We start from the raw sequence: 13,038 nt of genomic DNA, 5'->3' as shown, positions 1-13,038 counted from the left end.
TGCAGTATTGCCAAAGGTAGAAGGGGAATTCCCTTGATTTCTCACAGTTTCCACATAATTACAAGGTTACAGTATAACCAAAGACATTCAGAGTGGTTTGAAAATATTTTCCATTCAAGAGAAACTTGCAAAATCACAACTGTTTACAGCAACGGTGATAACAATATGTGAAAAGTTAAATGCCTCCATATTAATCATTACCGTTATATGGTAGCTGTAAATGTGTACTCTGCCTGAAATTCTGCTTTACACTCACTTTGACACTTTAATGCTGTATATATAGGAAGTTGTAAGCAAGACTAAACGAATGAATGAAATTTAGTAGTACATCTGCATTTTCACAAAAGCCACGTGTAGACGTAGCCAGCCAGCCATTTTGCATAGTTAATTTAACTGCTCAATATATTTACAGACCTCCACCATACAGTCGCTACCTAAAATAATCAGTGTGTGTGTGTGTGTTTGTGTGTGTATATATTCCTACACAGCACTGATTTTAACTAATGCCTTCTCAGTAACCATGGTGCTTGTATAAAATTATATATAATCATAGAAAATACAAAAAAAAAAAAACTATAATAAAACAAATAAGAAATATAAGATAATCTATAAAGTAGTTGTTGTGAGTGATAAAGAACAATGTTTTGCTCAGATTCTCCTTGATCGCACGAATTTGTTAAATCAACAGCACACATTATTAACCGTTAAAATTAGGTATTGGATGAGAACATCAAATAATAAAATAATAAGGAGAGCTTTGGAAAAAGTTTAACCAACACATTCACAAACAAAATATCACACTCACTGGAATAATGTTATTTAGTTTTATTCTAATGTTTGATGTTATTTGTTTCTATTTGTTTTAGCAAATAAAAACTTACTGCTTAGATAAAAAGGTGCCTAAAATCTTTGCACGATAGATAGATAGATGGAAATGTGCTGATCATAGCTTTATTATTTTTTAAATAAATGATGGTATAGCACTAATGGTGGTATGCATCATGTGCTCATTCTGCTCCATACCACCATTTACTCATAGCACTTATTTCAAAAATAATAATACTATGATCAACACATTTCCTCTTTTTCACATTACAGAAGAATACAATTGGAGAACAAAAAGCTTAATGGGGATGTGAAAGTTCAGACCTTCTGCTGATAAGTAATACAAAGTATATTCTTAAGAAAGTAACCAGTAGCAACGTAGACAAACTTTATTTTTTAGATTGCATTGCTTGTTTATTTTCAAATGAGCTGGTAATTATACTCAGCTCTGCTTGCTATACTTAGCAACTGAAAAAAGCAGGCAATATTTTGGTGTACTATAATTCATGGACACAAAACACTGGGATTCGGATTTGTGTTCTTTACTGACTATTGAGTTTAAGCCTTTAATTTGGTCCAAAAACGTTAAAACACCACTCTGTGATAATGTAAACATATTATTAGAATTCCATGGGTGTTAACAGAAATTAAAGCTAGTGGTGATTGTTTTGGTTGTTCTAGATTAAATGTGGACTTTTCAAATTGGTTATTGAAATTCCATATGCAATTTGAGGCTTGTAACTGATTAAAATATAGGTTATTTTACCTTGTAGCAGGTTCACATAAGAGTCCTGGGATTTAGCTACTGTTTTCCATTTTTAGCACCTAACATTAACACACTGGACAGGCCTCCTCCTACACAGTTGCGCTTGCTTTCTTCTCAAAACTTGTCTTACCCAGTGAAAGTCATAATGTTCTGAATGATTTAACAGCCTCTTAGGATTAGGATATTTGTAGTTGATCTGACACTAAGACTTGCAGTCCTACTTCTGACATCCTAACCAATAGGAGAGCTAGCTTTACCAGTTTCTATCCAGATAGAGGGGGAGAGTGGGAAAAATCATTTTTCCTTTGAGTGTTTCCAGACTTAACTCATTTAACTTTATGGAACATAAAGGGTACATATTATACCCTTTTTCCACAACTTACCACAGTTCCCTGGGGTTTTGTTATTTCAGAGTTTAATTTGTGGGTTGGTGGGAGCTCCCAATATAATATATTCCCTTTCATCATTTCACCCAAAGCTATACAGTGAAGTAGGACTGGGTGGTACGACCAAATATGTATATCATGGCATTTTTTTTTTGTTTTATGGCTGTTTCACAGTATATTACAGCATTTTCACGTATTTTTATTCATTGGCATGACTGGGATCTTGTATAAGTTTGCTGCTTATCCTCAGAGTACATAGAATATATAAATAATAACATTTGTGAAGGTCCTCCTATAGTGTTAATCTTGCCTTCATTGTTGTGATTAGACTTTAATAATGACTACACTTTGTATGAAAAAGCTATATTGCCTCCAATTCATCCAGACAATTCTCATTGTTGTCAAAACTATATGATTAATAACCTGATATTTCTAATAAAAATATCCAAGAAGAAAGGAAAAGCAACAATCTCTATTTTCTTATTGTAATTACAATCAATGATTTATCAGGCACTGCGCAGGAAAACATGTCACGCACGACTACACCATTGAGCTCAAGTACTTCCGTAAGCTCTTTGTATTTTTTACCCTATATTTCATATTATATTTTTGACAAAAAAAATGACCTATTTTATGGAAATATTTTGGGCATTTGTACACCTCTAGTTCCTAAACATTTGTCTACGGTAGTACACCTTTTCACTCACTAGCAGTGCAATTATTTATTGTATACAATAATCGAATACAATGACGCATTACCACCTGAAGGAAAGTAATTTCACCCACTAGAAATAGAGAGATAGATATATAGAGAGATAGAAAGAAGAAAACAAAGTCAGATGCACTTAGAATTAACTTTTTATTCTGAAGACAGAAAAAGCAGTAGGTGTGTGTATATATATTTATATGTTTGTATGGAGTATGGAGATCAGTGCAAAGAGGAGGAGGAGAAAGGTTTGGAGGGGGAGGGGAAAAAAAAAATCAATGTGCTGTCAGCGCGAAGCCCCTGTGCCTGTCGTCATGGCGGCTGTAGGGTGCAGACTGACAGCTAATTGTTTGCAAAGCTGTGAGGAGAGAGCAGCACAGAGAGTATTATCATCAAAATCCAGAGTGACACTCAGAAAGGTCATTGCTACAGATGTGTCATACCTGTCTCAGAGACACAGCAGAGGGGGGAAAAAACAAGAGAAAAAGACAGGAAGTGAGGTGAAGAGGGGGTAGTAGATAGGGTGAGACAGAAAGAGAATGAAAAATAACATGTAAAAAAAATGGACAGAAAAGAGAAAAGAAAAGAGAAGGAAACCAATGAAAGCAAACAGAGGAGAGAAATTGAGGCAGAAAGAAGGAATTCATTTTGTAAATTAATCTTGGACATGTTCATTTGACCAGGCCCATTTCAGTAATTTCAAAGGTAAAAAAAGATCAATAAAGCTTAATGAATAAATAAGATGAACTGAATTAGGAGTAGAGCTAGTGAGAGTTGTGTGTGTGTGTGTGTGTGAGAGAGTGAGAGAGAGAGAGAGAGAGAGAGAGAGAGAGAGAGAGGTGGGGGCGGGGGGGGCAGTAGTGTCTGTCACAGAACAAGGCCTGTGGTGACCTCAGGGCAGGATGAATAGCCATGGACGAGCGGTGAAGGAGCTTTACGACTCAATTAAATGTGTGTTGAGAGAGAGAGAGAGAGAGAGAGAGAGAGAGCACTGCACAGCCCTGAGTGCATCGCTCTCACTCACACTCCACTAACGAGAGTCCACTCACTGCCTGCTCTCATGACCTCTGACCTCCGAGTGCTTCATCATCTGACCGAGTGACGGCAGGAAGAGAGGCTGTTTACCCAGAGGGAGAGGTCATGTGACCCTTCGGGCAGAAACTTTACTGAAATGTAGAGGATTCCGAAAACAGCGGGAATGCATGAAAGGACATATGTAACAACACTTGAATTCAGAAGCTGGACACAGCAAATAAACACACTCTCTGCACTTGCACATGAAGTGGGTCCTCAATACGATCACTGCTGGGGCATCATCATGTTAAGCATCATCAGCATAAGCCCTTACAAACACACATATCTCTAACTCAAACTGGAAGCAACTGTAGAAAAGCTCACAGCCAAACTGTGCTGTTTTCTTTTAGCTTGTTTTCATTCCTTCCTTGAACAGTAAATTTGTTGAACACACCCCACTGAGCATCTGAAACACACAACAAATGTCGCACTTTGTTCTAATAATCTCTAAGATCACTACAGCTGTTCTATTAATTACTTCTCTCATCCTTGCATTTAACACGGCTGAGATAACATATTGAATCAAATTAAAATACATGATGTGCTAGAATTATGTCATTGTGAAAGTGGTAACGCACAGTTAATACAAGCGCAGTAGTGTGAAGGGAATGTGGGGAATCAAACAGGTCTCCTATGGTGCTTTCCCACTGTACGGTAGCAATTGTAGGCCATTTAATTCTACTCTGAAATTTTGTACCTGATACCTGGAGCTCTGTGATTTCTTTCTTTTCTGCTCCTCCTTCTGCCCGCGGGTGGTCCCAAGAGAGCCAAACTGGGGGCAAAACTTAACGTGCAATTTTAGAGAGAACTGTCACTCCATGGGCATGATGCAGACATGCAGCATAAACTAGCCTATCGTAAAATCTTCAAGCTAGAGTAGCGACAACATTTGTTTTATCTGACCAACAACAGCAGCTTATAAAATGTGTCATGGTCTTTTGAAGGGGTTCAAACACTCCTCGGACTGGTGGCCAACGAAAGACTCCAGCAGAAGCCAGATGGCGTGACAAGAAACAAAAAACTACACTGATCTCTTTTGAGCTTATTCAGTTCCAATAAACAATAGCAATACCAATATATATATATGATGATTAAACAACTGTTAAAATGTTCCCTCTGCCATTGTTGAGTTATTCAATGACCACAGTTCCTGACAGAGACACAGTTTTGCCACCAAAAGTCACCAGCAAATGTAGAAAATGCAGATTATTGTAATATCTTTGTAAATAAACTAAATAAATGCCATTTGTTTTAATCAGAAACTGAAACTGTTGATCATGTCCCATATGATTATTTCAAAAACACAATCATGTAGCCCATACCTAAATCTAAAATCCAATATCACTGTGAAACATCAATATCTGGCACACACACCTCTAAACAGATGTGAAACCTCAATCTGCGGTGTCACATTTTGGCTGTAGAGAGAAGCCTTTCCTTGTCAGTTGTACCTTTGGCTTCTGAAGGTATGTGGCACAGCAGGGCCTCGAACTTAAACACAAGCAGCAGGCCCGTACTTAACCAAGACACCTCACACACCTTATTACCCTTCTCCATCACCAACTACGGTTCCTCTCTCCACTCCCTAATATGTCTTTCTACCTCCCTCTCTGCATTCCTTCCCTTTTTTCTCCCACTAGGATCAGATAAACTCTGCCTGGCATGTGAAGAAGTGGACAGTTTTAGATTCCTTGTGTCTAAATAAATCTAATGTTCTTGTGGTCCTGGAATTTTAACCCAACATTAACAAAGCCTAGTCTGCACTTTGGTGCACAGTTGATGGTCAGCACTGAAAACTAACATGACACTTTAATTTCCGGCCTCTCGGACTAGCCTCAGGCCTGTTGGAGTATATTAGACATGCGGGTGTTTTCTCATTTCAGTCTGGGTGTACTCTAGTTTAAGCGGCTCAGCGACTCAAATGCATCCAGTCAACAGTCTGCAGAAACCGAGAGTGCAAACACAGTAAACACAGGATGAACACGTTTTCACATGGGCAGTCAGGACAGACCATACTGACCCCACAAATGACCTCAGCAGAAGGTGTTTTTGCACATTCCTGTCCTTTATTTTGTGCCTGTGCAAACAAGAGTAGTGACAGGATGTTAAACCTCTCAGGTTCTTTTGCTACTGATGTTGCTTGGTAACGGGAAAACATTTGATGTTGTTTGGTGTTTGATGTGTTTTGGTAGGTTCAGCAAAAAGTTAGAAAATGAGGATGTGTGTGATCCTTATTTCTTTGTGAAATTCTCGTCCTGGAGGACCACAGTTCTGGAGGTATGCGAGGTTTCCCACTACAAACACTTTGAATTCAGCTCCCGAAGGCCTTTGTTTTTGGCTGATAAAGTGGATGAGATCTGCAATAAACAGCAGACTGCAATATTTTTCAGTGTTGTAGTGTCGTAGCTCTCAAAGTCTGGATTCTGATACTCCTGGTTTGAGAATATTCCCCAAATGCAAAGTTTATAGACAACCCTTAGAGCAATTAAACCAAAATAATCATACAATAATCTTAACTGAGGTACAATGTTCAATTGCGATTCAGATTTGAAGTCTTATCACCCAGCACTGTTGCTTGTGCATCTTGCATAAATCTCAAAAGCATCAAAAGTATTTTGCAGTGGTGCAACGTCGCTGTGTTCTCTGGAGTGATTTAGCTCATTCCAATACAGCACTAATCATTCAAAATCAGTACATGAACATGAAGATCTGGTGTAAAGCCTTCCTAAAGGACTAAAATTACATTGGAACGAAGTCCTTTCTAGGCTTTACAGTGCATTGATGACTGATTTTTTGATTTTGTTAATTTCTTTTAATGTTGTAGGATACTCCCATCTTTATTAGACACTGTAGATCAGGAAATATTATTGCAGCTATCACTGTGGAATGAGTATTCCAGCCTTAGACTGTGAAGGAGTGGAGGGAGGGACATGTGTCGTCAGTGACATTCACCACCCCTCAGGCTTTACTGTTGGCTTTATATGACTGGCTTCTGAGCACCCTGGTTCTCTCAGGGCTCTCCAGGTGGATTGAGTGGACAGGCGAAATGGCCCATTATTCCTGCTGGCAGAGGTTCGATACTTTTTTGTGGAGAGGGTCATATATCCGATTGTCTTGTGCATGGTCCCTAACGAAAACGACACCATGGAAATGTGTCACAGAATGTGTCCTGTCACAGAAGTGCAGCAATTATAGATGGCAGGATACTGTAGTCAACACGCAAATTAAATTTAGGCTTTCTGATTAATAGAACTGCAGAGGAGTGGTACACAAACCTGTAAACACTTCTAGATCCAACTGTGGACACAGATGTTTGATTGTGTATTTACAGCTCGTGTATTGACCATTTAATAGCATTGAATGCTTTGGAGCAGTGGCACATGAGCTTGACATCACCATCCCTAATACCAAGTGTGAACTAGAAGGGTACAAAGGCCCCAAGTATTGGAGTATTGAGCAGTGGAACTAGATTCTCTGGAGTGTTGGAGCTCTATCCAATACATCCAAAAGGCAGCCATGGCCTGGTGGTTACAGAACTGGGCTTGTAAACGGATTGGCCAGCAAGTCATGACTGATATGCCCTTTAGCAAGGCACCTAATCCACAAATGCTCTCCGGGTGCTGTGGCTAGGGCTGCCCACCGCTAAGGGCATGTGTGCTCACTGCCCGCTAGTGTTCACTAGTGTGTGTAAATGTGTGTTTCACTGCACAGATTGGGTTAAATACAGAGAACAAATTCCCCTGTGTGCAAGCAGTGGCCAACAAAGTAATTCTAATTTAGGCGTTGTAGTGGCGTTGATGATTCCAAACAGAGATGCACAATGATATTGTATTTATATCAGTATCGGCAGATAATTACTTTTTGAAAAAAGATAACTATGCTTTGATTTTGCCAATATTTCAAACTGGTAATTGCTGAAGCATTTATTTTGGAATGATGAATTTGGCTCAGATTCTTCTTCTGAGTGCTGAAGCTTATATTACATTATGGAACATTTAAACTGCTAAATGTCTACAAGGGAACTATGAATATGGTTAACAATTTTCTCAAGATACAACTTTGATTTCATAGTTGCATAGTTTGTTTAAAAAGTAGTGCTATGCAGATGTTACATATGTTTATAATGTATAATCGAAAATAATATCGAATACTGCCATCGGACTAGAAGTCCCATATTGGTGCATACCTAATTCCAAACAAATTTTCAGTAACAGCACAAGACCTGTTTAATAACTGTATGCAGAACGTTATCCAACCCTTACAGAAATGTTCTAAAATCTGCTGCTAATTTCAGTTAATAACAATTATTTTTCAGGAAATAACAAATCACAATTATTAGTCAGTAAAGTAAAAAAAAAAAATTACCATATAAATTTAAAAGATAATATTGGAACATGACGTGTCTGTATTGTAGGTTCAGATCCCATTGCATACAGCAAAAGTCAGATCAAACTGTCGACTTTATACTGACTTTGTTCTGTATACAGAAACAAATCCTGTGCATATGAGTGATGTCATAACTCATAGCATGACCTGTCACTCACCATCACTCACTCATCAAAGATCAATGTGTGTGTTTGCGCGTCTCTCTCTCTAGGGTGTGAAGGAGAAGCAGCGTCCCATGTAGTGGATTTAATTTCATGTAAATTGATCATTACTCGCCTCCAGGGTGCCACAGACACCAGAAAACAGCGGGGTGGTATTCTAATGAGCTGCTCGGAGCTGTAAACTCCAACACAAGCCTCCAAAACAGCTCCAGAATTCTAAATCCCCTATATCCGAGCCAGTGAACTGACAGCTCCAGGTTTGATCCAGCTCACAGAGGGATGTGTCTCAGATCAGATAACACGCACACCCACGCACAACCAGACAAACCTGTCGGTATCCTCTCTGAGAGGTGACCTGTGGTTTGAACTTAAAAAAAGGAAGTGAAAATTTGAAGACAAAAGAAAAGGGAAACACTTCACCTCAAGCCACTGACGGGAGAAACCACACACGCTTTGCACTTCTATGTTCCCTTAAACCTGCGGTAAACCACTAGCAGGCCACAAGCGGGCCAGGTACTGTGGCTGAACCCGTAAAAAAATGAAAAATTATTTCAGAGTCAGATGGTGCAAGAGTGACAAACAATATTTATATTAAAAAAAAAAAAAAAAAAAAAAAAAACACCCCAGAGAAAGCAGTTTGTGTGTTCCACATCTAAAGTTAGGAGGATTTTAGGGCTGTCCCGCAGGTTAGGCTGTTTTAATATGGCTTCATTTTCACAAAGACTTTTATGTTGATGAGTCTGAATACGGGCAGAGTGGCGAGAGCTTACCTGCTGGAGTCTGAATGTGGTGGAGTGTTGCCTTTATCTATAACCACATTTATCCAAAAATATCAGAATCTCAAAGTTAGAAACCGAATACATACCTAATGTAGAAATATCTGAATATTTTAGCCCATGTTAGGCATTAAGCTCTGAGCAGCTGCATTACAGGGTCCCATCCTGTTATTTCTTTTATATGAAAGACGGTCTATAAACTCTTAAACATAGTCTATTAAACTAGGCTAACAAATAATGTATGAAAATATAATGGAAAAAAAGTACAACCACCATTAGTCTCTGATTGGCATTGTGTTTGGATTTTTACAGCTACAGTATGAAAAAGGGGTTAGAAGCCACTTTATAAGCAGGACCACACAGTTTGAGGCAAGCTTGTGGTGATGTAGGCATGCAGTTTGCTCAATGCTAATAGAAGAGGTTAGCTGCTAGGGATGTGCATTCTTACTGATTTTTATATCCGATTGTTTGTTAAAGAACAGATGTTCAGGTAATGGAAAGGCTATAAAACAGACTTCAGCCAAATTAATGTAGCGCCGCAGGCTTTCTCTTTTTACCACTAGTGTTAAACTGTTATACAATTCAACCACAGATCAGAAGATTTGAAAAAATGGTTGCATATATCAAAGTAGTAAAGGAATATTGGACATGCAGGACCAGCCATGTCTAATTTCAGACTAATATTGCTAAACATCCTCCACATTTTCTTTTTCAATAAATGTAATGTAAGCCTCATCACCACCACTCATTCTCAGAGTAAACATCCTTTCAGCTTAACATTTTCATATAAAATCCTTATGTTTTCACCTAGAAATTAATTTAAACTTGAGTTAGCAGTTTTAAAGTTGAGATAGCAGATCCTACACACTGTGCTTGAGATTTGTAATGTTAAGTGTTTTGAAGTGATTCTGTGTGCGGTTTTTATACACACAGATTCACACATACCGAAAAGTTTATCGTGATAATACAGCTATTAGTAACCATGCTAGACATAGACATTTTTATGGCCACAGCATTAAATCTAGAACTTATAAACTTAACAGGATTATAATTCTTAGGTCCTAACAGTCTGCTCTTGCTTTTCTAACTGTGTGCCTTAAGGGTGTATCTGTGTAACATTTGGAGTTTTGCAGCCACCACAACACACGCGCAGTTTCTAGTTAGAGCGTGCTGTTGTTGAAATGAGATTTTTGTCAGAGAAATGTATTATCATTCATACTGAACCTAATTTCAGCTAGAGAATTAACCGTATTAAAGCTAATGTGGCACCAAAGCTCAACGGAATCTATGCCAACACAAGTCACATCCTTGGTGATCGTCCTTCACAGCTCATTCTTGGCAACATGCTCAAATGCATTATATTTTGTTGCCATAGAAAATGTTTACTAGCAAGTATGTAGAACAGAGTCATATTTCCTTACACACTTGATTATCCCTGAACACATTAGCTAGATTAGTCTAAAAGAGTGTAACCATAACATCAAACCATGAATTGATATCAGTAACAATACTGGGATCACAATACTTTTGAACAACATACAAATTAAGAAAATATGACTATAATTATGTTGTGATAAAACCTAATAAAATTAGAGCTGGGAGGCAGAGGGAGCACTGGAGAGAGCTTTTAATGTTGCTAATTATTTGCACTGCTCTAAATGAAGCAAAATAAGCATTAACCTTGTAACTAGCACAAAAAAAAAAAAAAAAAAAAAAAAAAAAACACTCTAAAGAAACAAACTTTACCAAAAATGATGAACAACATTTTGTGTAAAAATAGGAACCTGTGTGTATTAGAAGATTTGCCAACTTATTACTTTAAAATGAAAACAATCAACACACAACACATACATTAACATAATTCCGTGTATTGTCAGTCAAACATTCTGTTTGTATATTGTTAATTATCCTAGCCGGAAGAAAGGAAGTATTAACCAGAGGAAGCTCTGGTATCATTTACTTAACCTGCATTAATATACTGCACCATGACCTCCATATATATTCCTACTGCTGAATCACAGTACAACACAACACAGCCACACACACACACAAAGTCTGTGATTGGCAGGAGCTATAAATCACTGTCAGTGCCTCAGGATGAGACCGTACAGGGAGTTTATGAAAAGCAGTTTCAGGACGGCAAAACAATATTCATTTACCAAGGCCTCTGTCTGCTCCTGGCAGCTCGAAATGGGAGAAAGATAAATATTTCTGTTTAAAATGCACTCAGCCTCCTAGCCCACCTCAGCCACCACTGAAATGAGAGTCCTCTCCCCATAAAATAAATAAATAAAATAAATAAAGAGGGAGGGAAGGTTACAGTGCTGTGATTTCTGGGCAAGATTAGATCAGTCATTGTAATGTCGGGTGTTTTTAATCTGCCTTTCAATCATCATTTCCTTAACAGAGCAACTCTGTTATTTTATGGAAACTGATGAGACAGCACCTGACTGTCAATATAAAACACAACACAGAGAGAGAGAGAGAGAGAGATGAATTCAGTAGGAGCGCACAAGAGTGAAAGACATTAACAAAGAAAGAAAGAAAGAAAAAGAAAGAAAATGATGCAAGACAAAGACAGAGAAACAGTGAGAGAGTGCAAGGAGTGCCAAAGAGACAAGACAGAGGAGAAATAGAGAGAATGCAAAAGAGAATGCAAGACAAGTGAAAGGAAGAGACAGAAATCAAGACGAGGAGAAAGGGTGGACAACAACCAGCAAGTGAATGGGAGAGAGGCAAAGGAGAGTGGGGGAGACTAAAAGTGAAGAAAGATTGTGTGTTTATGAAAGAAAATAATATGTTTTGCTTTTACTTTCAGACCCTGGCCTCATATTTCATTGAGCTGCTTGGGGGGGGAGTAAACTGGAGCATTCAGCCAGTGGGCTTTGTGTAGACAACAGAAGCAGAGGCAGCCAGTGGTGTACTTGGTGAAAGGAGTTTGTAAAGGTAGGCTGGGAACTCTGTTTAAGGGAACCCTCTGAGTAATTACCCATCTCCCCTTGCGTGCTCTCACTCTCCAGTAAAAAGCTCTCTTTATTAAATTAAGGCCTCTCAGAATAACCCTCCTATTCTCCTGCAGCTGTAATGAGCAGCCATGATTTCCTGCATTACTCCATGTTCTTCACTTACTTGTGCTCCTCCCCCTGCTCTCCTTATTGCTCCTTCTCTTTGGTGGCACTTTCAGACAGGGCAGCAGACACTGAAAGAGAAACATGAGAAGAAATGAGAACACTACAAATAAATGAACAGAACATGACAGCTCACAATCTTGATACAACCTGAGCTCTGTCACTATATGTTCAAAAGAAAATGGACACCCATCCAACATTTGTTCTGCAATTCAGGGTAAAAGAGAAAGCCCATTCCAAACATTGCTGCAGTAACAGCTTCTTCTCTTCGGAGAAGTCTGAAGATTGGTGTCAGATTTAGATGGCATTCTGCCATGAGAACATTAGCAGCATTGTGCTTGGTTAGATTGGCCTCACATGCACAATACTGAGAAAATGAGATTTAAAAAGTTATCTATTAGAGTTTCTTTACGAAACACTAATATTAGAACAAACCAAGTCACATTATTAGCAGTAAGCAGTAATAGTCTGTTTGAGAATGTGTTGATTTTAGCCCTTTTAACCCCATTAAAGATTAATGAATATTTCAGTATGTTTAATTGTTAAATTAACGATGTAACAATATGAAAACCATATGATCAAAGAGAATAACTGGAAAAAACTTTGCTCTTCACAAAAAAAAGTAATAAAAATTACTTTTACTATACATTTTTTAAATTAATTAATTGGTGTGTTCTCCCTGTATCTGTGTAGGTTTCCTCCGGGTGCTCCGGTTTCCTCCAACAGTCCAAAAACACACGTTGGTAGGTGGATTGGCGACTCAAAAGTGTCCGTAGGTGTGAGTGTGTGTGTTGCCCTGTGAAGGACTGGCGCCCCCTCCAGGTTGCCAA

General features: G+C 38.4%; 1 protein-coding gene across 2 annotated transcripts in view; it reads right to left on the bottom strand.

Annotated features, from left to right (window-relative positions):
* Window positions 1–13,038, bottom strand: part of plxnb2a.1 (plexin b2a, tandem duplicate 1) — a 143,783-nt gene that overhangs the window by 61,672 nt on the left and 69,073 nt on the right. For both annotated transcript variants that reach the window (XM_066666921.1, XM_066666922.1), the window contains exon 2: window positions 12,210–12,279. The gene's annotated coding sequence lies outside the window, so the exon portion shown is untranslated. The remainder of the gene's footprint in view (window positions 1–12,209; window positions 12,280–13,038) is intronic.

Source organism: Hoplias malabaricus, chromosome 4, assembly GCF_029633855.1.
Source record: "Hoplias malabaricus isolate fHopMal1 chromosome 4, fHopMal1.hap1, whole genome shotgun sequence".
Taxonomy (NCBI): Eukaryota; Metazoa; Chordata; class Actinopteri; order Characiformes; family Erythrinidae; genus Hoplias; species Hoplias malabaricus.
This window is presented reverse-complemented; position numbering and strand designations above follow the sequence as displayed.